Raw genomic sequence first — 20,530 nt, 5'->3', positions numbered from 1 at the left:
CAGAGCTCAGTAACACTGAGATTAATAACTGATCATTACATTCATTTATCAGTCTACTCAGGCTTTAGCAGAGCTCAGTAACACTGAGATTAATAATTGGTGTGTTTACATGCACTTAAAAATCTTATCATAATCAGATTTCTGCAGTTATCTAATTATTGACATTGTCATGTAAGTATGATGAAATGAGCGAATGAAATATTCTCCCTCTTTTAGATTATGAATGTCCTTATTTTCAGTTAATGTGACTCAATGTCGATAAAAAAATCTGTGGCATCTACATCACATTTTCTTCTGTGAGCTTCCCTGACTTATGTAAACTCGAAATTTTCCATTATCTCATTACCCGGATTACAAAATCTGATTTGCTGCAGTTACTGGATTATTGAGTCCCATGGGAACGCACTCATTGATTCATCAGTCTACTCAGGCTTTAGCAGGAACTTTTCTGTTTGTGCGCCTTCTTCAGAATACGCTGTGCGCTTATTTTAATATAGTTAATGAGCGAGCATTGATGGTGTTACTTTTTCAAAAGGTACGTATTTTTTTTTCAGTTTAATGGGTGTGGATTTAACACATATTTTCCTTGTAAAAGGTAACTGTAAAAGTGTAAAAGGTAACTGTGTTCTGAATACTGCCTACAGAACGTAACTGGATACAGGTACTGATTTCTAAATATTCTAAAACACATTTTCCCAATACTTGTAATCCTTTACATCCCAATCCTGCCTACAGGTCCCAGGGAGGCCGCTGTGGTGCCGTGTCTCTTTAAGAACTGTAGGCAGTGCCGTGTGTGTGTGTGTGTGTGTGTGTGTGTGGAAAGCGCCTGCGAGCCGCGGGCATGTCAGACAGTGCGTGTGTGACCGTGGAGAGAGAATCACACACGGCTCTCCGCACCTCCTCAGCACCTCCTCAGCCTGCCCTCCATCCCAAACCAAGCGAAAGGACGACACCTCGCCTCCACCCGGTTTGGCGCGCTTCTTCTGTGGCGCGAGACGCTCGCGCCGCGCGTGCTTTCGGCGGGAAAGAAGAGCCTCCGTACCCGGTCTGGGGGTGTACCACCGTGTACAGCGGTACACATACGGGACGCGCAGACGCTGCGGCACTGCCGAGGAGAGCCGTCAGGAGAATAACGGCAACGGCAGCGTCTTCCTCGCCACAGAAACGGGCGACACGGCGCATGAGGAGACCCGCCGGAGAGAACCATCAACCAAAACATCCCCGCTCTCTCAGCTGCACCCCCCGCCCTGTTTGTGTCTTTTTGAGGCAACCCGAAAAGTCTTGACCGAGGAGCCGTTAACGTGTCGCTACCTCAGGTAAAGCGAGACGCACAGTTCGGCCGTTTTTAGTGAGCTGAGGCACACATTCCTGTCAAAAATGTCCTTTCATTCATGCAGGAAGGAGTGAAAAAAGAAAAGAAACACGGTTTCTCTCTTCTCACCCCGTCCGTCCTCAAAAAGAGACCGAGTTTTTTTTTTTTTTGCGCTAACGGCGGTATAGATATGGATGTAGCCGTGGGGCGAGACTGCTAGCAAAACATTTCCTAATAAAATCCGTACAGCAGGCTCGCCTGGCTGAACTGCGGCTGTTCTGAGATGATGAGCCCTCTATAAAGTAACCTCCACTAAAGAAGGAGGACACTTGTCCGTTTCAAGGCACTTCACCTTTGGGTTCTTCACATACCCAGACAGTCAGCCGCACTGATCCAGTTAGTGCTGCCTGCTCTCTGCCTGCCACAGCTTTAGAGGAGAGCAGCCAAACCTCATTTAAAACACCTGCTTCAGCTCAGCAACACCTTCACGAGTACAATTCGCATTTTCAAGGAAGAAAAACTGCAGTGCTGTGACCATCCAGGACCTGAATTTGGCCGCCTGGGCCCTATTCAGACGCCTCTCAGAGTAGGAGAGCTGGTCCAGGATCTGTCACTAAAGTGTAGTAAATAAGAGAGGACTAATCCGGGGTCAGCACTGCGATGCCCAGGAGCTTTGTGAGTGTAAGCCCAGGTCTCATAAAGGGTGCGTGTTTCTTTTCTTTTTGCTGGACGCGTAGGGCTGAACGATTTAAGGAGAATATACAGTTGCGATATTTTTGTACTGTGATTTCAGTTGTGATTATTGTCTATAAATTGTAGTCCAGGCCTGTTTTTTGGCCAAGTAGACCAGCTTTGTCTGGGTTTAGGCTCAAGTACTAAATGTATCCTGATAGCAAGAGAATAGTGGGCCACTGTTCGACCACTGATGGCAAAGCTGGTGGTCCACTGGTGTTTAGTTCAGCGTTTTCTGGTCTGGGCGGCCCACCAGCAGTGTAAGACAAAATTCCAATTAGCATTTTTTTTTTTACCTAATCATCATTTTTTTCTCTCTCAGTTGTTTTTAACATTTGTTTAAAATAAAGGTCTGCATGCATTTAAAATCTTTTGGAGGAGATTAAAAACTAGAGCTTGCATGGAGGACAGTAATCTGGGTGGTCCGAGAGTAGACCAGCAGTGGCAAACAGTCAGTGGCATGCTGACCTTATCAAGCCAGTGCACTGATGTATGCTTGCTATCTTGGTAGTGTGCCGGATGGCCAGTTAGCTTGTGTTGTCGTGTTCGGTGGCTCTGATTTGTCAAGCTGTACACAGTTCATAAGCTTGGCTTCTTAGGGAAAAAGATCCCAACTTAAAACTTGTAGGTGTAGCCTACAATTTGAAACTTCCACTTTTTCAGCGTCCTATAGACATTGCATGTAGGTATTGATGGGGATCAGTATCATGGCAATATCAGTAGAAAGTGCTGGATTGGATTTCAGATCAAAAGAAAAAAAAAGAATGAATCCAATTCTCTAACAAGTCTATGCTGAAATACCACACATTCCCTCTGTGTGATACTGTAAACTGTGTATTTCTCCTGTGAGTTTAGTAAAGTGACTGCATAAGCGAGTTTGAGTCTGATAGCCTGCTTTTAGATGCCCATCTTAAGTGAAGGGTTTCGGGTTAAACGGTCATTTTAAAAGAAAGTCAGTTTTAAAAGAAGAGTGATCCCAGGATATTGGAAAAGAAAAAGTGGCATTGTGCCATTTCTGGTTTTGTCCCACAGCTCATGGCAAAAGACGGTTTTAAACGAAAGTATTGGATCTAAAGTGCAAATTTCAGGTGATTTAACAAAACGGCAGCCGATCCTCTAAGACTGTGTTGCAAAGTAGCCTTGAAGAAATCGACGTTAGGAGACGACGAGCAGAAGTCGACCCTCTTATGTAAGGTGAGCTGCTGTTTTGAGGCCCTTTCACAGAGCTTGACACACAATCTGATGAACCGCAGGACCACTGCAGAAGTAGAAGTTGTGGAAGTTCTGCAAGAAAGACTAAGGAGGTGAAGGAGGACAATCTTTTATATCCTCATTGAAATTCTGAAACATAGCAATTCAGTAGAAATTCATGAGTCTTTGGCGTAGCCCCCATCCTCAGTCCAGGTCTTGGAGCGTCAACACCTTTACGGATCCTGCTGGATAGAGACGGCAGGGGCGGAGCCTAACCCCTGGACAACCAGACAGGGACCCAACCAGTAGTGGTGGGAAGGAATGTGGGGAACGTCAAAACGTAGGCACCTTAAAGCAGCAGGATGTGTATGTAAGTTGAGTCATTTTAAAGACAGATGTAGGCCTGTGATTGGTCAGCAGTAATGAATGAAAGGCATAGCATTAACCTTTGCTAAAGCTTCCATTTCTGCCACTATTCCCAAGCAAGAGGCAGACAGACAGGGACAGAGAGAATGGATAGAGCCATTTGATGATGTTTATGCCATTGTTTTAATAGCTTGAAATATCTGTCTGAATTTGACTTGGGATTCGGTCGGATTCAGACCTGATTTCTGAAATACTTGTTAGTCGAGAGTCAGGTTCAGATTTCACACTCACTTTCTTATCGCAGCCTTGGTCTCCTACCATCACCTGCTTCGGGCTTGTTCTCTTTTTTTCTGGTTCTTTTTTTGAGACTTCATTCTGTGCCATGGCAACTTCAGACCTTAGCCTGTAGCTTCACTGCTGTTACTGAGTAATTTATAGTAGTTACTGGATAATAATGAGGCCCATTTCACCCCTTTCCTGTGTTCCCATTTCAGTTGAGATAGAGGGGTAGGGCGAAGTGGTAGGGCTACATTAGGAGGTTAAGACTTAAGATTAATCACTGATGAATAAGCCTAGAAGTGGTAAACAGTTTTAAATCTGGCACTATTGTTGGAACCGAGGTCCAAAAGGTCAGTAGTTTTTCCATTCGGATGCCCAGACAAAGCCGTCTGGGTAGACCAATCCTGTAACACAAATGAGGTGCATTCAAAGGATAGCGCTACTGAGGACCCACCTCGCTTTTGGAACAAAGCTAGAGAGACTCTTGTTAGGAATGAGGAATTTTATTCGGTTTCTGTTTGTTTGTGGTGAACCTGGCAGAGTATTTTATTGGGCCGCAACTGGGTTCGAATTCTAGGGCCAAGGCAAAATATTCTCGGGTTGTGTTTGGGTTTTCACGACCCTTAAACACAAAGAGCCACAGTTCAACTCCTCACTCTCATAGCTGTATAACTTGCATATTACTTTAATAGCAGTTCGCATAATCTGTAATGCTTACTAAAGACTTATAACTGAAGAATAAGCCTGAGTACCAATGAGTTAAAGCTGGAGTTGTTACAGTTTCATGCTGCCATAGCACCTCTTGGGTGTACGGCGTGTTCATGCTCACGCACTCTGCAGAACCCTCGCTTTATTTCCGCTGCTTTCCGCCGAGGCAATTCAGAAATGCCAAGTGGTCACGAGCCCTCTGAACGTGTCTTCATTCTATCTTTATTTCCCCTGTTCCGTCCCCAGTGCCTCTGTCTGTCTGTGACTGATCTCTCACGCTCTGTCTGTGCATGTGTGTGCGTTAAAATGTTGTCTGAAATGTAATTAGACTCTGTTAATGCTTCACCTCACAGTTTTTTAATCAGAGCGCTGATGCGTGCAGACTCTCTCAGTCTCACTCTCTCAGTCTCACTCTCTCTCTCTCGCTCTCTCTCTCATGTTGCAAATGTATGCCAGAGCACTGTTTACATAATGAAGTGCTAGGACACGGGGACATAATGAACTGCTGGACGAGTACATCTGTCCAGTGGGGTTTTTTTTTTTTTTTTTGGTGTTTTGGGCACAAGTAGCTCTCCCTCGGAAATCTTCTCGCCTCTTGCTATGCCGCATAGAGAAATCAAAGAAGATATCTAAAATACTAGTATTTTATACTAATACTAGTAATATATAATACTAATACTAGTATTTTTCTTAAGTAGCTAAATTATTTATTAAAAAGTTAAAAGCCCTGAGCTCCACTTAGGACATTTGTTTGATTTAATGTACCAAAACCAGTCACAATTCATTTTTACATGACCTCTCGTTACTCCTTATAACTAAACAAGCTCTTGTTTTGGCTGAAGACATATGTAGATATATGTAAATGGGCTCTGTTCTTATTGGGAGCTCTTTGGTGTGCTTCATTCAGAAATTCATTTTTGTGCCACCACACAAACAAATCCAAAACATGCTTAAGCCTAGATTCCATAGATGGACTGTGGGGAGGGAGCGGTATGTTTTGAAACTTCATCACTGCTTATGTGCTACGTCAAACTCTTTTGTTTAAAAAAAAAGAAGAACATTTGATGTTCTGTCATATGAGGCCTTTAAGCGCCAGGCACTCAAGAAGTCAAAGTAGCTCTCCAAAAACGAATAACTGGAGAAAAGTTGGAGCCAGTTTTATGAAAGCGCTCTCTTTTCTTCTCAACCTTGAGCAGAATTTCAGCGCAGCTGTACTTTCTTTTGTCTCTTGGTAAGCCTGTTGGCTCATACACAGATTATGCTTCAATACCATAGATGCCAAGGACTGATTTCACAATTCATAACAGGACATTATGCATGCACAAATGGAAGGAATGTAAAAACTAGCGACAGTCTGTAACCGAATATGTGTAACATACTCTATTTATTTTGAGCGTAACCGAAACTGCGCGGGGGTAAACATTTAACAACCATTGTTGCCTCTTGAATGATTCCTTTAAGACTGTGTGAGCAGCCCGGAGGCGCTCAAGCACAAAGATCGTCTGAAGGCTCTCTGTAACAGTCAGGATCTCAAGGCTGTGAAGCTTTTGAGAAATTGCCCTGCAGAATGTTAATTGGTGTTCTTCATCATCTGCGCACAGCAGGCCTCTGTGGTATTGGTCAGCCTTGATAGAGTTGAGGTTATAGTTTGTTGGGCTGAGCTGATGACTTCTGAGCAGTACAGTGGTCAGTATGAGGTTTTGTATAAAGAGGCGAAAAGGATTCTTTAGTTATTTTTACCGATTTCATTGTTTTTCCCTCAGATATCCAATCTGGCATTTACTGCTGATACTGGCCCCAAACCAGTACCTGCAGGGTAACAGGAAATGCTGGAAGGGATTAATAATGTCTACTATTTTTAAAGAAGCACCACGTTTTCAAATGTGGTTTTGTCCATGTCTCCGATTTGTTTACTCAGATTTTTCGGCCACTTCTTTGGCCCCTGAAACAAAAGCAGAAGTTTCATATCAAATTCAAAATCTACAATCCATGCTAAATCTTTAATTGTGTCATTCAACAGAAAAGTCCACTTTTTTTCCAGTGACTTCAACTGAAAGCTTCATATGAATCATGAACCGAATGAGAACGTTTCTGATAACTGAAGAGACACACTGGACTTACCTTATGCTTTTCTTCATAGATCTTCACAAAATAGGTAAAAGGAAGTCCAGTGATGTCATCAGTGTGATTTTTATTTCAAAATAGATTTTTTGTTGTGCGGCAACACCAGTGACGTGGCTGCTACGGACAGCTTTCATTATATATTTTATATTTATATTTTGTTGCCATTTGTTTTCTTTATGTCTTTTACTTTGTGTATTTAGTAGTCATGTATAGATTATTGCAGTGTTGACTACATTAATGCAGGCATCTGTTAGGGCTGCATAATGAATGGTTTGCTACTTGGTACTGGGTATTTGCCCTACTGATATCGTGGATGGCTGCAATATGCAATGAGCCCTTTAGGAACTTGACTTCTTTAAATTTTTATGGCCAATACCAATTGTGATTAATAGTAAACAAGGCATCGAGCACCTGCACTTAGTTTGAATCAAATCCCATGTAACGTTTATCCCATTATTCACTTTTTTGTATACTTTTTTGGTCTGTTACCATAAAGTCTTCATCAAGTCTTCAGCATGTTGCCCTATGTGTCTAGTCTTAGTAGTTAGTACTCAGGATATCATGCTAGAGGTAATGGATAGATCCACGTTATAGACAGTACAGTGCAAGAACAGCCTAAATTGATGTACACATGCCAGAATCTGACCAAACAAAGAAGAAAGAAGCTTGAGACTGCGCGCTGTATTCTCACCGGATAGCCTCAATATGTTGGGCAGGTTGCGAGCTGCGTGTTTGTTTGGCTATAGTGGACGATGACTTTAAACTAGGACTCAAAAATCTGCACACCGGCTGTCAACTCTAGCTGTGTGTGCAAGAGTGAATGAAATTACGTTGCTGAGGGAGTCGTGTTTTTGCCAAACAGCTACGCTGTTCAATCTTAAGTTCAAGCCTTAAACATCCAGTAACGCTGTGGGTGGGACAAGCTAATGATCTGCTGATAGGCTGTTTTCGACATGTCACACTTGCAACCAACCGGGAAACAGGGTGGGTGGAACGTTGAGACAGATCCGTTGATGTGCTGAACTTATTCATCATGTAAAAGTCTTTTTATCAGCAAGGAAGCAAGAAAAAATGCCAATCCCGGTTACTAGATACTAGAAAAAAGATAAATATCGGAATCACGCTTTATTTGGATGATCTTCTATAGATGATCTGATGTGTAATTATTAACATGCTTTCTGGTGATGTTCAGCTGATTATCAAAAACATGGTTAGGGTTAGGGTTAGGAGTAAGTGTAGGTTTTGTGTTGAGCTTAAGGTTTTAAATTCAGCCTTTTCCACCTGTCTTCAGTGGACCATCAAAACACCGGTATCACCTCCTGCTTCTAACCACTCACCATGTTTTTATGGTATGCTGTCGTTTTCCTGGCCAATCGTCTCAAAATCACCTGGTGAACATTGCAACATAAACATTGCAGATCAGTAGTATCAGTATTATCTTATCAGTGTGTCCATATATTGCAGCCCTAATATGTGAAATATTGCATGGATGTCATAACACAGAAGCTGTGTTATGCATGGCTGTGATACACATAACACAGAGCTCACTATCAACTGTAGTGCACTATTTAGGGCTCTGTCTGCATATAACTGCATGCGAATTATGCACTACACATCGAAATGTAAGAATCCAAAGCTTTTGTGGGTTATGTTAATATGTGTGGGCGTGTTTTTGGATGAATATCTCGAAAAGCTCCTATCTCCTTTAGGCATGGCTGCAGTCCAGATAGCTCATTGCTTGCTATTCACTGTAGCGCACTATTAAGAGCTACAGAACAGGGCAGCACATTTCTTATCATGACTCTCTCCACAGATACTACTCTGGGTCTAAAAGCGGAAGGGGTCAAAGCTGTGCCATTACAAGGTCAGGGCGAGTTCTAAACCGGAGCTCGACAGTATGTGGCAATGGAAATCAATCGGAATTGTCCCGGAGGCTGTCCTCATTGCGCATGAGATCGAACGTTATGTGTCCTCTGCAAGCCGAGCAGCGATAAACAGGGGTCACAACGTCATGTGGCGTTCAATCAGTGGAATCTGGGATCGAGACTAATCATGCCTGACTCTTTTGGCTTCCTCTCCGCTTTGGTTTCCGAGGTTTTATGAGTTGTTGTGTAATTGTCGCCCCAAGGGGGTATTGTTAGGTGCCTGTGTTGTATCTGTTTAAAGCATTAGAATGCATGATATGCAGATCAAGCTCAACTCACGTGTGTTGAACTGAGTGAATGTGACAGGGTGACACTGAATCTGGAGGTTCAGATGATTCCATAATAATTCAGAAAGCTGTACAGCATTAAGAATTAGCATCCAGAATGCCTGTTTTCCAAAAGGTGCAGGCCAAATAGCGAGTTTTGCCAAGATTTTGTGACAGCTAATATTAATAGATTATATTAATACAGTTTCATGTTCTCAGAATCCTTTAAATTGTGAATAAACTGATGCTTTAAGAGTGCCTAGAGTTTTTATTGTTGTCTAGGCATATTAGTATGACACATGATTCCAAACTTTTGGAGGTCTGGTGACCTTCTACCAGAAAGCACCTGCTTATTCACATATATTTATGGCACTGAAATGAATGTAAAGGTAATTTTAGTGATTTAATTTTATAGCTTCCACATGAATCAAATAATATATTACACCATAAATCATTGTTCCAGGTAATAACTGTGTTGACACAATATTTACCTAACCTCACCAATAGTTACTGAATGGATGTGTACATTTGCATTGCTGAAATTTAAAGCACTACTTGTTTCGTACATTTTTTTACTGTGCTGTAAGTCTGTAATCTAGACATGAATGAAGATCTGGGTGTTTCTCTGTTCAACATCAATTTTTTGCTCAGTCACAACGTTTGAAAACAGGGCAGTGCGAGACAGATCAGTTTAATAACTGCCCCGTAATTTGAATTTATAGTCTCCATTTAACAGCTTTGATGCTTGTGTCCTCAAATCCCCTGAGCCTGACCAGCCCTGTGTGCTCTTTTGTGGGATGAAGCTGTGCGCGTGTCCCAGAGCATGGCTGGAGCTGCACTGTCTGATAGCCAGGCTCCAGATGAAGGCCTTGCCCTGCAGGCAGATGGGTGTGGATCATGGAATATCAGCTGATGGATTGCCACGGGATTGGATTGTCCTGCTTGTGTGTGGGTGTGTGAGACAGAGAGAAAGTTTTATTATGTCCACAGGGAGAGACAGAATGAAATAGGTGGTCAGAGGAAGATGGATTTGGAAAAAGAGGAAGAGCAAAGAAAGAGAGAGATAGAGAGACTCCAAAAAAGGTCAGAAAAAGGCCGTAAATCGTTTTTGCGTGTACAGGCACACCCAGTTTAATAGCAACGATGAGCTCTGGAGATATTAGTCCTATAAATTTGAGACATTGTCCATCTAAATGGGTAGGAAAAGGCTTTAAATCATTGTTTTTTTCTCTTTGTTCTAATTGTTGATTGTGAGCTATCTCTCTTATCCTTCTTATCCTCCTTATCTTCGTATTAACCGCAGAATGACCCATAACATCACTGAATGGCTCAGTGGCCAGCTAAGCCCACAGAGCTGGTCAGTAAGACTTTGCATGTGGTGTTTATGTTTATATTTTAGAGCAGTGGCTTCATAATACCAGATATCAGGCATTTGTAATTCTAAAATCAGAGATGACAAAGGGAAAGTTTTGGTACTGCACTCTTGACCTACTTAAAATGATGGTGGTGGTGCCAACTAGCTTGATTTTTAGGGTGAATGAATTGGAAAAATCTCACAATGTTTATAGGTATTACTAGTATTTATAGGTATCCAATGTATTATGACAATAATGCAAGCTACAAAACAGTCCTAATCCAAATGGTCCAGAATGTCAGTGCTTTCTTGTGGAAAGCCAAGAACTAGGAATGGTTGAAACGGTCTGTTTTCATGGTATTACACTGCCTGTTTAAACATTTGAGGACACTTGGACTTCTGTAATTCTGACTGTTCCTTTCAGATTCAGTAGGAATAATACTTTTATCAAAATACTATGTGCTATTCCTTTAGCTTCAACACTGAGCTCCATGCTCATCAAAATCTACGTTCAAACAGCAGGTAAATGTGGCCCAAATCTGCTTTTGTCACAAAATTTTTTTGTTTGGCTGTTCACAATATCTTTTACATATGACCTAAATGTGACATTAGTCTGAACAGAGCAGGTCCCAAACTGACCCGTACACGCAAAAGAACAAAAACAGTGCGTCACATTGTTGCACGTGGTGGCACCTCCAGAGGTAAACAATCATAACTGCCAACGAACGCCAGTCGCCTTCGACAGCGATTATGTCTCACTGACTGACAGCTGGGCTCGTCTGCCAGAATGTGTTGAGCTCACTATTAAAAAGATTTTATTTGGCCATGGTCACTTTGGTTTGTGTCCTCAGAACTTTTAAACTTTGCTTTCAGAATTTTTTCAGAAAAATCTGAAAGCGAAGTTCTCTGTGTCACATATGAAGATTAAGATCAGATTCAAGCCACTTTTACCTGCTGTGTGAACAAAGCCAAAGTGTCTTCCTTCATATGAAGGGTAGGGTTTTTTTTTCCAAACTGTTGTTAAAAGCACATACTGAACTCTTCTCTTTAAACCTGAAAGGTGTCAGTGCTGACATCATAAATACATGGCATATTCCTGAGGTAGCACTGTCACAAAGATTCCTCAAAATAAACCTGTTTAGCATTTAATGTCAGAGACAAAGAAAACATGTTTTGTATTTTTGAACTGATAATAATTCCCTTACATTTGATGATTAGTGTATCTATCATCATGATAGTATGTAACTACAGAATATGTTATGCTGTCTACTTTCAAACAGTATCACAATATGTTCATCCATCATAATAATGAGTGTCAAATTTCTGTTTCAGCACCACAAGAGAAAGTGTAAGGTCAGCAGCGCTGCAGACGTCATTCAGCCTCAGATAACAACACAGCTCTGGGCAGATTTCAGAACACACCATCACACCAGGAAGCATCCTGCCCATAAGGTATTTAAAATGAGGACCATACACTTGCTGCTCTCTGAGACCAGTTTTCTCTCTGTCTCTTCCCCTGTCTCCCCAAGTGTAGAGAGATAATCTGCAGGGTGTTTTGATCGGTTGCGAGGCGAGTCTACGAACAGGTCAGTTTGCTGCAGAGAAGCTGTATACATCTCAGCCAGATTTCGCAGCTTAGGCTCGGATTACAGGCAACACTGAATCCTTCCACTGAATGTTGCTGAATGCCTTGCCAGACAGCATGCTGAACAGGGCAGGTAGAAAGAGCGACAGGACAAAAGCGTGGAAAGTGAAGGAAAAACAGTGAGACACTTTGGTAAATACAGTTTCTTTATGCACATAAGTGGATGGGGTATGAAGGATTTTGGTGTGGATGTTTTTGTGCATGAGAATGACACTAAAAAAGTAGTTCTTTGAATTTTTGATTCAGATATATACAAGGAGATTCACTCGAAAGAAGCCCTGAATGTTTTGCTGTAACCAAAAAAATACACTACATACCTTGATGTATGTATAATTGCATTACATGTGATGCTGGAAGTGATCTCCATTTTCTGCCAGACACATTTCAACATGGCACTCTATGTTCCTGAACTTATCGGCAAGCAGGCTGTCCGGCTCCTACCTCATCGCTCCGACGCAGGGGCATCCCGGCTTGTTCAAAGCTCCATATACTCAGGAGAACATTGTATATTGTTTCGTTTAGATTGCTTTGTCATAGCGACAGTTATTGTAGAATATTCAGGACCTCTTTCGAGTGAATCTCCCTGTACATTGGTTCCACACAAATAAAATATTACATCGACATATCAGTCCGCCACTCAGCTGACTTACTACAGCGATAGCTGGTTTGATGTAATATATCTTCTTCATTTGGAAACGCTGTGCACATTTGAGTCATGTAAATTTCCAGAAACATTTTCAATGAAATGTTTTCACTCATATGATAAGTTTTTTTTTATTGCTCTCCAAGTCTGAAGTTTGAGAAAACAGCTATGTTTTGGCCAGATGGTCAAGCTCCCCAGCTGTGGATGCACTTGTGCTTTTTTGCATTTTGGATTTGAAGACCTTGAGGCCTTGTGTATGTATGTTTGTGGGTATTTTCATGCGTGTAAAAGCATGCGTGTATATCGCAAAATAAAAGCTAGCAGGGTTCCTTGCGTGCTGGGATCCAGCGGCTTATGTCTTGCAGCTCCATCAGCGTGTCTGCTATCTCTCAGGCCGTGACTGATGTGCTATCTCATGGATGAAGGGCCGACGGCCCTTGTGATTGATGCCGGTGGTTTGAAGGGCTCTAAAGGGGCAGCTGGGAAACTGTCCCACTTAGAGCCATAATGGAGGATGGGGATTTGTGGTCCTGTGGGTGATGGATGTGGGCTTATAGTGAACAGTAGGCTGTGAAAAGGGCAAAGAAAGTGGCACGGCAAGAGCCCTAATGGACACTTGACGAGCTACGGAAGGCCCACCACAGCATCCCCCAAAAAGTAACTTAACAAAGTGTATGATTTGTTTGAATCTAGAATCTTAAATGCAGATAACGGAACTGTGGTTATGACTTTTTCTTGGACGCATAACATACATGGCACATGTTCACTAGTCACTTTACCACCAGCCCTCCAGGACTGGAACTGAAGAACATAGGCTTACATTCCGAGTTGAGTTCCAGTCTACATCCAACTCAAGTGTGACAGGACCATCACAGAACAGGTGTTATTTGGCTGGAGGAACATTCTCAGCGTGTTAGTGTGTGTTGTGCTGGTATGAGGGGATCAGACCCAGCAGTGCTGCTGGAATTTCTAAATACTTTGTCCACACACTGTCCACTCTATTAGACACTCAGATCTTGTTTGTCCACTTTGTAGATGTAAAGCCAGAGACAGTAGCTCATCTGTTGCTGCACAGTTTGTGTTGGTCATCCTCTAGTTCTTCATCAGTGGTCACAGGACGCTGTTGGCTGGATATTTTTGGTTGGTGGACTGTTCTCAAGCTAACGGCAACACTGAGGTGTTACAAAAATCCAGCAGCACTGCTGTGTCTGATCCACTCAGACCAGTGCAACACATCGACTGTTCCAACAGCGACAATACTTGTCATATACCCATGAAAGTGTGTTGTCATGTAATTTATCATGATAATGATAACATATCATCACATTGCCCTTGTGGTTATTCAACACAGATGAATCCAGAACACTCAAATGGAGATAACACGGCTGTGTCCATGGCTTTTTATTGGCCACATACCATAAATGTCATGGAATCTGTCCTTATTACTGCCAAAATGGCAGAGATGGATTTCCTGTTGCACGTATGATGGATCCGTAGCCATTACTGCCTAGAGTCAGGACTGGGAAGGCAGTGATGAATCCTTAATGGCGGACGACTACAATGTATCATCATTACTGTCATCAGACGAGGTCAGTGTGTTGGGGGCACATATGATAACGGAGCCATTATCTCCATACATGGCTGCCAATAGCGAAGAGCTGCAGCTCTGCACTTATATGACATTATGGACGGCAGGTGAAGTGTGTGCTTTTTAATGTCCTTCAATAAGAACAAAAGTGCATGCCACTTTGGCAAAACAGCAAGCGGTGACTGGCTAGGTGACTGAAGAGATACATGACCTGACACTGTTTGTTGAAAAGTGTTAACTTTGTAAAATTGTATTTTGCAGGTTAACGCCTTAAATGGCCAGGAAACTGCAGGCATCCATTTGCTAGTCTTACACCTTTTACTCAGCCATGAATTTTATGTTTGTGCCTGTGGCTTTGTCAGTTTTTGTTAATGTAAAAATGTCAAGTGTAGAAACTGTACAGAATTGATTGTAAATATTAGATAATTACCTGATGATCTACAACCCCAATTCCAAAAAAGTTGGGACGCTGTGTAAAATGTAAATAAATATAAATAAAAACAGAATGCGACAATTTGCAAATTTCATAGACCCATATTTGAATCACAATAGACCATAGAACACATATTGTATGTTAAAAGAGACATTTTACCATTTCATGAAAAACATTCATGCATTTAGAACTTGATGGCAGCAACGTATCTCAAAAACGTTGGGACAGGGGCAACAAAAGTGGTACTAATAAAAAAGAACTAGAGAAGGAATTTGCCAACTAACTCACATGACTGGGTACAAAACGAGCATTTTAGGCAGAATCTCTCTAAAGCAAGGATGGACAGAGGCTCACCAATCTGCAAAAAACTGCGTCTAAAAATTGTGGATCAATTTCAGAAAAAAATGTTCCTATGAAGACTTTGGATATCCCACCATCTACAGTACATAATCAAGTCATCAAAAGATTCAGAGAATCTGGAGAAATCCCTGTACGCAAGGGACAAGGCCGGCAGTCAATATTGGATGCTCGTGATCTTTGTGCCCTCAGGCGGCACTGCATTGAAAACTAGCATGATTATTTGCTGGGAATCACTGAATGGGCTCAGAAACACATCCAGAAATCTTTGTCCACAAATCCACAAATGCAAGTTAAAGCTGTATCATGCAAAGAAAAAAACTACATACCAGCAGGATCTAGAAACGCCGCCAGCCTCTCTGGGCCAAAGCTCATGTAAGACGGACTGAGGTGAAGTGGAAAAGTGTACTGTAAATGAGTTAATGTTCATGAAATGTCTCATGTCTAATTTGCGACATCTGACATGTGTTCTATGTTCTATTGTGAATAAAATATGGCTCTATGAGATTTGCAAATCATTGCATTCTGTTTCCTATTTACATTTTACACAGCATCCTGACTTTTTTGGAATTGGGGTTGTAATAATAGCAAAGTGATTTCTTTACACTACATTGACTTTGTTACACTCCTGGTCAATCTTTGTCCATTTCTTGGTTCAATATTGCTTGTTTGTACAGTGTGGCAGCTCCTTTCTTCTCTCCCACAACCTTCTCACCTCCTGAATGGCTGAATGGCGGAGCGGTTACCAAAAGAGCCTTGCAGAATGGAGAGGAAGATAGAGAGAGACATGGAAATGGACAGACAGTGAGGGAGTGTGTGTGCATTAGAGATAGTGAAAGAGAGACAGACAGACAGAGAGACAGAGTGGGCCAGGGGCCATTGAGAAAGCATAAGAGTCCGGGTATCGGTCCTTGGGAAAAAGGGGAAAATAATGGAGTCTGAAAATGCAGTAGGAGATAAGCCTGGTCGGGTCAGATTAGGCTACAGGCTGGCAGGGAACGCTAATTAGCTGCTGGGAATAGCGGGCCTTCTCCTGTTCACTTTTCAACTTGTCCATGTTCTCCCAGACCGGCCTTTTTGTGTGAGGGCTGCGGCGCAGTGCACAAGCTTGTGTGTGAAAACCCCCTAAGACCCCCAATCTCACTGAGGCATCCAATACTACAGCACCAGTCAAAAGTTTGGAGACACCCCATACACCAATTATTTTAAAGACATTTGTTCATGAAGGTTTATGCCATGTCCCTGAATTTTGGTTCTAAATCAAATGTAAATACTGACGTTCTCTCAGCACTCCCAGCATATGTGTATCTTCCTCAGGCCTGTTGGTGAAGCATCGCAGGTGGTCTCTAAGAAAGCTGCTCGAGTTTGTAAAAGCCTACATGACAATTTGGTTGCTATATGCTATGTCATTTCACCCCAGAAAGCGTTATGACACCACAAGCTAATGTCAGCACCTGTTGACAAAAAGCAGTCTTTATGTCATCTGCCATCATTGGCATTAGCTTTTATAAATGTTTATGTCGATTTATATCATGTCATGAAAGGCTAATGTAATTGTAATGTAGGGCCGGGCGATAAAACTATAGCAATAATTATGCAATATAACTTCATAGAAATATAAGAAATGTTCAACCAATGTTTGATGTAATAGACCATTCTCACAATGTTCCAGCAACAACCCTGGTGGCATTATACTGCAAAGAAAGTGACACTACTCTGCTGTCGCCCCAAGAAGGCACACTTCAGTTTTTCGATACGACTGGGGGTCAAGGGGTAAAATGAGCCGCCAGATATACTTTGGCAACGTCTGAAACGTGGAGCAAAACATTTCCTGTTTGAGTGGAGAAATTGGTGATCTGTTCTTCTGTGACCAAGTGTGAGTGACAAGATAAGTGGTTTAACTATACGGTCGTAGAGTGGACTCGGCTCTGTCCTAACATCTGAGCAGGCTTTATCAGCATTAAATGACATCTGCTCCACACAACTACAGCACTGTGTGTTACAGTGTTCAGACACTGATTTAAACCAAAGTAAACTGGGGATGCTGTATGTGTGGCACTGGAGAGTGGGAAAACGCTAGCTTCCCAGGCTAGCTGTTTTAGCAGCTGGCTAACTTGAAGCAGTGCTCACACAGCACAGCGAATAGATGTTACTGTAGATCAAACAAGACAAGAAAAAGCACTGCTTTTATCACACTGCTGTTAATGCTTTTACACAGTGAATGTCGGATATATCGCGGTTCACCCCTCATACTACTGTAATAGCACGGCATGTGCTACCCTGGGCTCGAGGAGGACGCTGGAGGCAGGGTTCAGGGTTGCAGCAGCCATTACTTTTACTTCACCCAACTTCACACAAAACAGACAAAAGAAACCAATGGTATGTTAAGCTGGCCACTTTTCAGTGGCTTACGCTAGCTAGACTTTTCAGACTCTTACGCAAGATTTTCAGCTTTTCAGTCTCTTGCTGCTGCAGCTTGTCCCTCTCTGTCCCACTCTGTTCCCGAGCCGAGAGGGAACGAGAGCTTGCCGCTCTGCCTCCTCATTGCCACCCCCAGCTGGCAGCTCGGCTGCCCGGGTCGAACATGAGGTGTAGTGAAGCGGCCTCGCTTCGTAACCAGGGGCGGGGCCCGGGCGGCAGAGCTCGGGACTCGCTTGTTGCCGGCATCGACGTCGTCCTCCTCCTCCTGCCGTCACTCCTGTGACTTGCGTCTGTTGGGGGAGCTTTGTGCTTCACCCTCTCCACACTTGCGGCTCTCTCCCTGCCGTCCTCACCGAGGTTCGTCGCCGCTGGCGCCGCTGGGGGGGCGGGCGCATGCCACAGTCTGCTAGCTGTGATGTGCTCTGACATGGATGTGGTAGGAGTGATGGCAGTAAGCTAATATTTACTGTTCATATAAAGCTGAAATTGTTGAAACTAAATCATTTAGCACTTGTAACCAGATAGCCAAGCACTCGTTACCAGCCAGGTAAAACTAATCTGTTAACTTTCTTAAATGATCAATATTCCAAAACCTGCAGCTGTGCTTTTTCACCTGGTAAAAACAGCTGACCCGAAACTTTGTCCTGTTATCCCATGACAGATTTGTGAATTGTTCCATTGCTTGGAACCCTGTGCGTTTGTTGCATGCTGTGACCATAAAGGATAGCTTCAAATGACAACCACTCAGGAGCAAAAAGAAATACAAATTTGACTTGTCTTGTGATAGGTATCAATGTGATATGTATTTTTTATCACGATAACATTTTTGGCCACATCGTCCAGACCTGTTGTTATGTAGTGTTATGAATATGACCTACCATAACGTGTAATGTTTAAAAAAAATGGCTACCCTTTGAGCACGCTGTGTAGTTTGTTCTTAAACACTGCACTGCTACAGCCCTGTTCCATGCAGTGACATAGGCAACCAAGTGAAACGTGGACCAGTCACAGTCAGGGGCAGGTCTCAGTGCAACAAATATGGTGATTAGAAGATATCTTCAGCAGCTGCCGCCCACCAACAAACATTCAAACCATCACACTGCTTTGGCCAAATAGACTATTTTATTTGAAATATACAGCTGGCTTGAGTCGTTGCGTCCTCACTTTTGACGGCTTGTCTGTTGCTAAGCCTGCTGATTTTCACACCTCTTTCTTGTCAGCTTCACAGACCTAGATATCAGCCACTGTGGCAGCAACGTGAGACACACCATCAAACCGCAATAGAATAAAATTCGAGAATCAAACCGAGGGAGGGAACACAAAGCATCGGAATTAAAACGGAGGGAGCTGAAAGCGTTCAGCAGAGAAGAAATCCAACATAACAGGACGGAAGAGTTCAAGATGGGATACAGCCTAGCGGAACGTACTCAAACAGAAAGGAATCAAAGGGACAGGAGAAGGATTGAATGTGATATTCCCAGCTTCTCTTTTGATCTTCTGGTAATGCTGCGCTAAGCCCACTCCGCAAAGCCCCATTAATGTTAAGCATGCAGCTCCTCAAATCCCTCAATTTTTCACTGTATTACGTTTAATTCTCACAAATTAAGTCCCATATTGAAGTAATTAATACTCTGACACAGCTACCATCAACACGAGAGGGAGAGACGGATACCGTAAACAGACTGCTGCAGTTTTCTTCATCTCTTTCTGTCTGTTGCTGTCTCTCCCTCATTTTTTTCTGTTCTGAGAGGAGCTTTTAGGCCTGTTTGGCATGTTTGGTAATGCACTCATTATAAATCTCTAATTGCATTCAAGTGCCATGGGCAGAAAGTCACAACACAAACAAACAAAAGCATTAAAAATGAAAGCCGTCCAGGTGCCTGAAAAATGCAAACATATCTGTTTATGAGAGGAAGCTGTTGCAAACAAGGTGATGGAACAGTCAGCCATGACGTATAGTGCATTTGACAGGACGTACTTTAAAATGTGCTTCTTTATCAAGTCTTTTTTGTCTTTTTTTTAAATAAAAAAAATATATATATTTTTTTAAAGCAAGCATGATTAGGCAGCTTGTGACAACTCAGTTCTGCTTTGTGTCCTGTGATGTAGTGATGTAGATTATTTTCAAAGACTTGCACCATTAGAACTTGAAACGCCCTTTCGGAAAGTCTGCTTTTCAGCCTCAATTTCAGGCATGAAAACAGAAATCGTAATGCAGAGCAACAGTCTGTTTTATAGCACACTTATGTAATATTTTCTTTCTGCCATAAAAAAATGAGCATGATGAAAGTAGCGGTTCACCTGGAGTCTTTTCGCCACTCAGTGATTCGGTCTCAGTCTGTATTTGCATGGGACATTCCTCATCCCTCTAGCACGTTTCCTTTGGAAAAATCATCAAGCGTCTACTGTAGGATACAGTCAAAGAGCAATTTAGCTGCTAGAGTAAGTATGGAAAGGTCTGCTGGCACTCATAAATTTTTCAAGGGTGAAGGTTTGGCTTGTAGTAACTAGGGCTTAATGGCTAATAAAATCATAATGTAGAGTTTTATTGTAGTTACTAAAAATCTGTCCATGAAGCAGTAATTGACACAGGTCCCAAAGGAGTCTTTAGTAACCTATAGTACCCCCTGCTGCTTGGACTTGGCTTGCTTCATTGCTGTATTGTTTTGCCACCAGCTGAAGAGGTAGACCTCAAATTGGATAATCTCCTCTAAGAAGTCTTAGGAATTACCCTACATTGTGTGTGCTTGCCCCCCCCCCCACTTCCGTCTTATGTCAGTGAATGAGTTCCACAAAGAGACATTTGGGATGTTGCAGAAAGACATGAATGAGGTTGAACCATGCTATCTGCTAATTGCCAGCAGCTTTTTAGAGTGCAGGTTTGCTCATTTCTTGTTGCTGCTTGACCGCCACCCACACTATCAGCTGTCCTGAGTATTTTCAAAGTATTTTGGGACATGTATTGGACAAAATGACATTTCCTAATTTATGTCTATGTGTATGTCTGTATGAGTGGTCAAAAAAGCTCATGAGAATGTATTTATTACTTTCAATAATTCAGTTCACAATAAGTTCACATAAACTGTGAACATCATGTGATTAGTAATAGGGCAAACTCAGTTGCCTGTTATCTTCAGTGACATCCATAGAATGAGATGTTCCAGAGCAGAGGTCATCAACCCTCCT

At 42.4% G+C, this 20,530-nt stretch overlaps 1 protein-coding gene across 2 annotated transcripts in view; it reads left to right on the top strand.

Annotated features, from left to right (window-relative positions):
* Window positions 1-832: 832 nt before the first annotated feature.
* Window positions 833-20,530, top strand: part of wscd2 (WSC domain containing 2) — a 101,429-nt gene continuing 81,731 nt past the window's right edge. Inside the window, exons 1-2 of one of the 2 annotated variants that reach the window (XM_017716699.2) lie at window positions 833-1,316; window positions 11,590-11,709. The gene's annotated coding sequence lies outside the window, so the exon portion shown is untranslated. Of the gene's footprint in view, window positions 1,317-9,965; window positions 9,987-11,589; window positions 11,710-20,530 lie in introns of those variants that run through there. The other variant, XM_017716701.2, reaches the window with a different exon arrangement.

This window comes from Pygocentrus nattereri, chromosome 20 (genome assembly GCF_015220715.1).
Source record: "Pygocentrus nattereri isolate fPygNat1 chromosome 20, fPygNat1.pri, whole genome shotgun sequence".
NCBI classification, from domain to species: Eukaryota; Metazoa; Chordata; class Actinopteri; order Characiformes; family Serrasalmidae; genus Pygocentrus; species Pygocentrus nattereri.
This window is presented reverse-complemented; position numbering and strand designations above follow the sequence as displayed.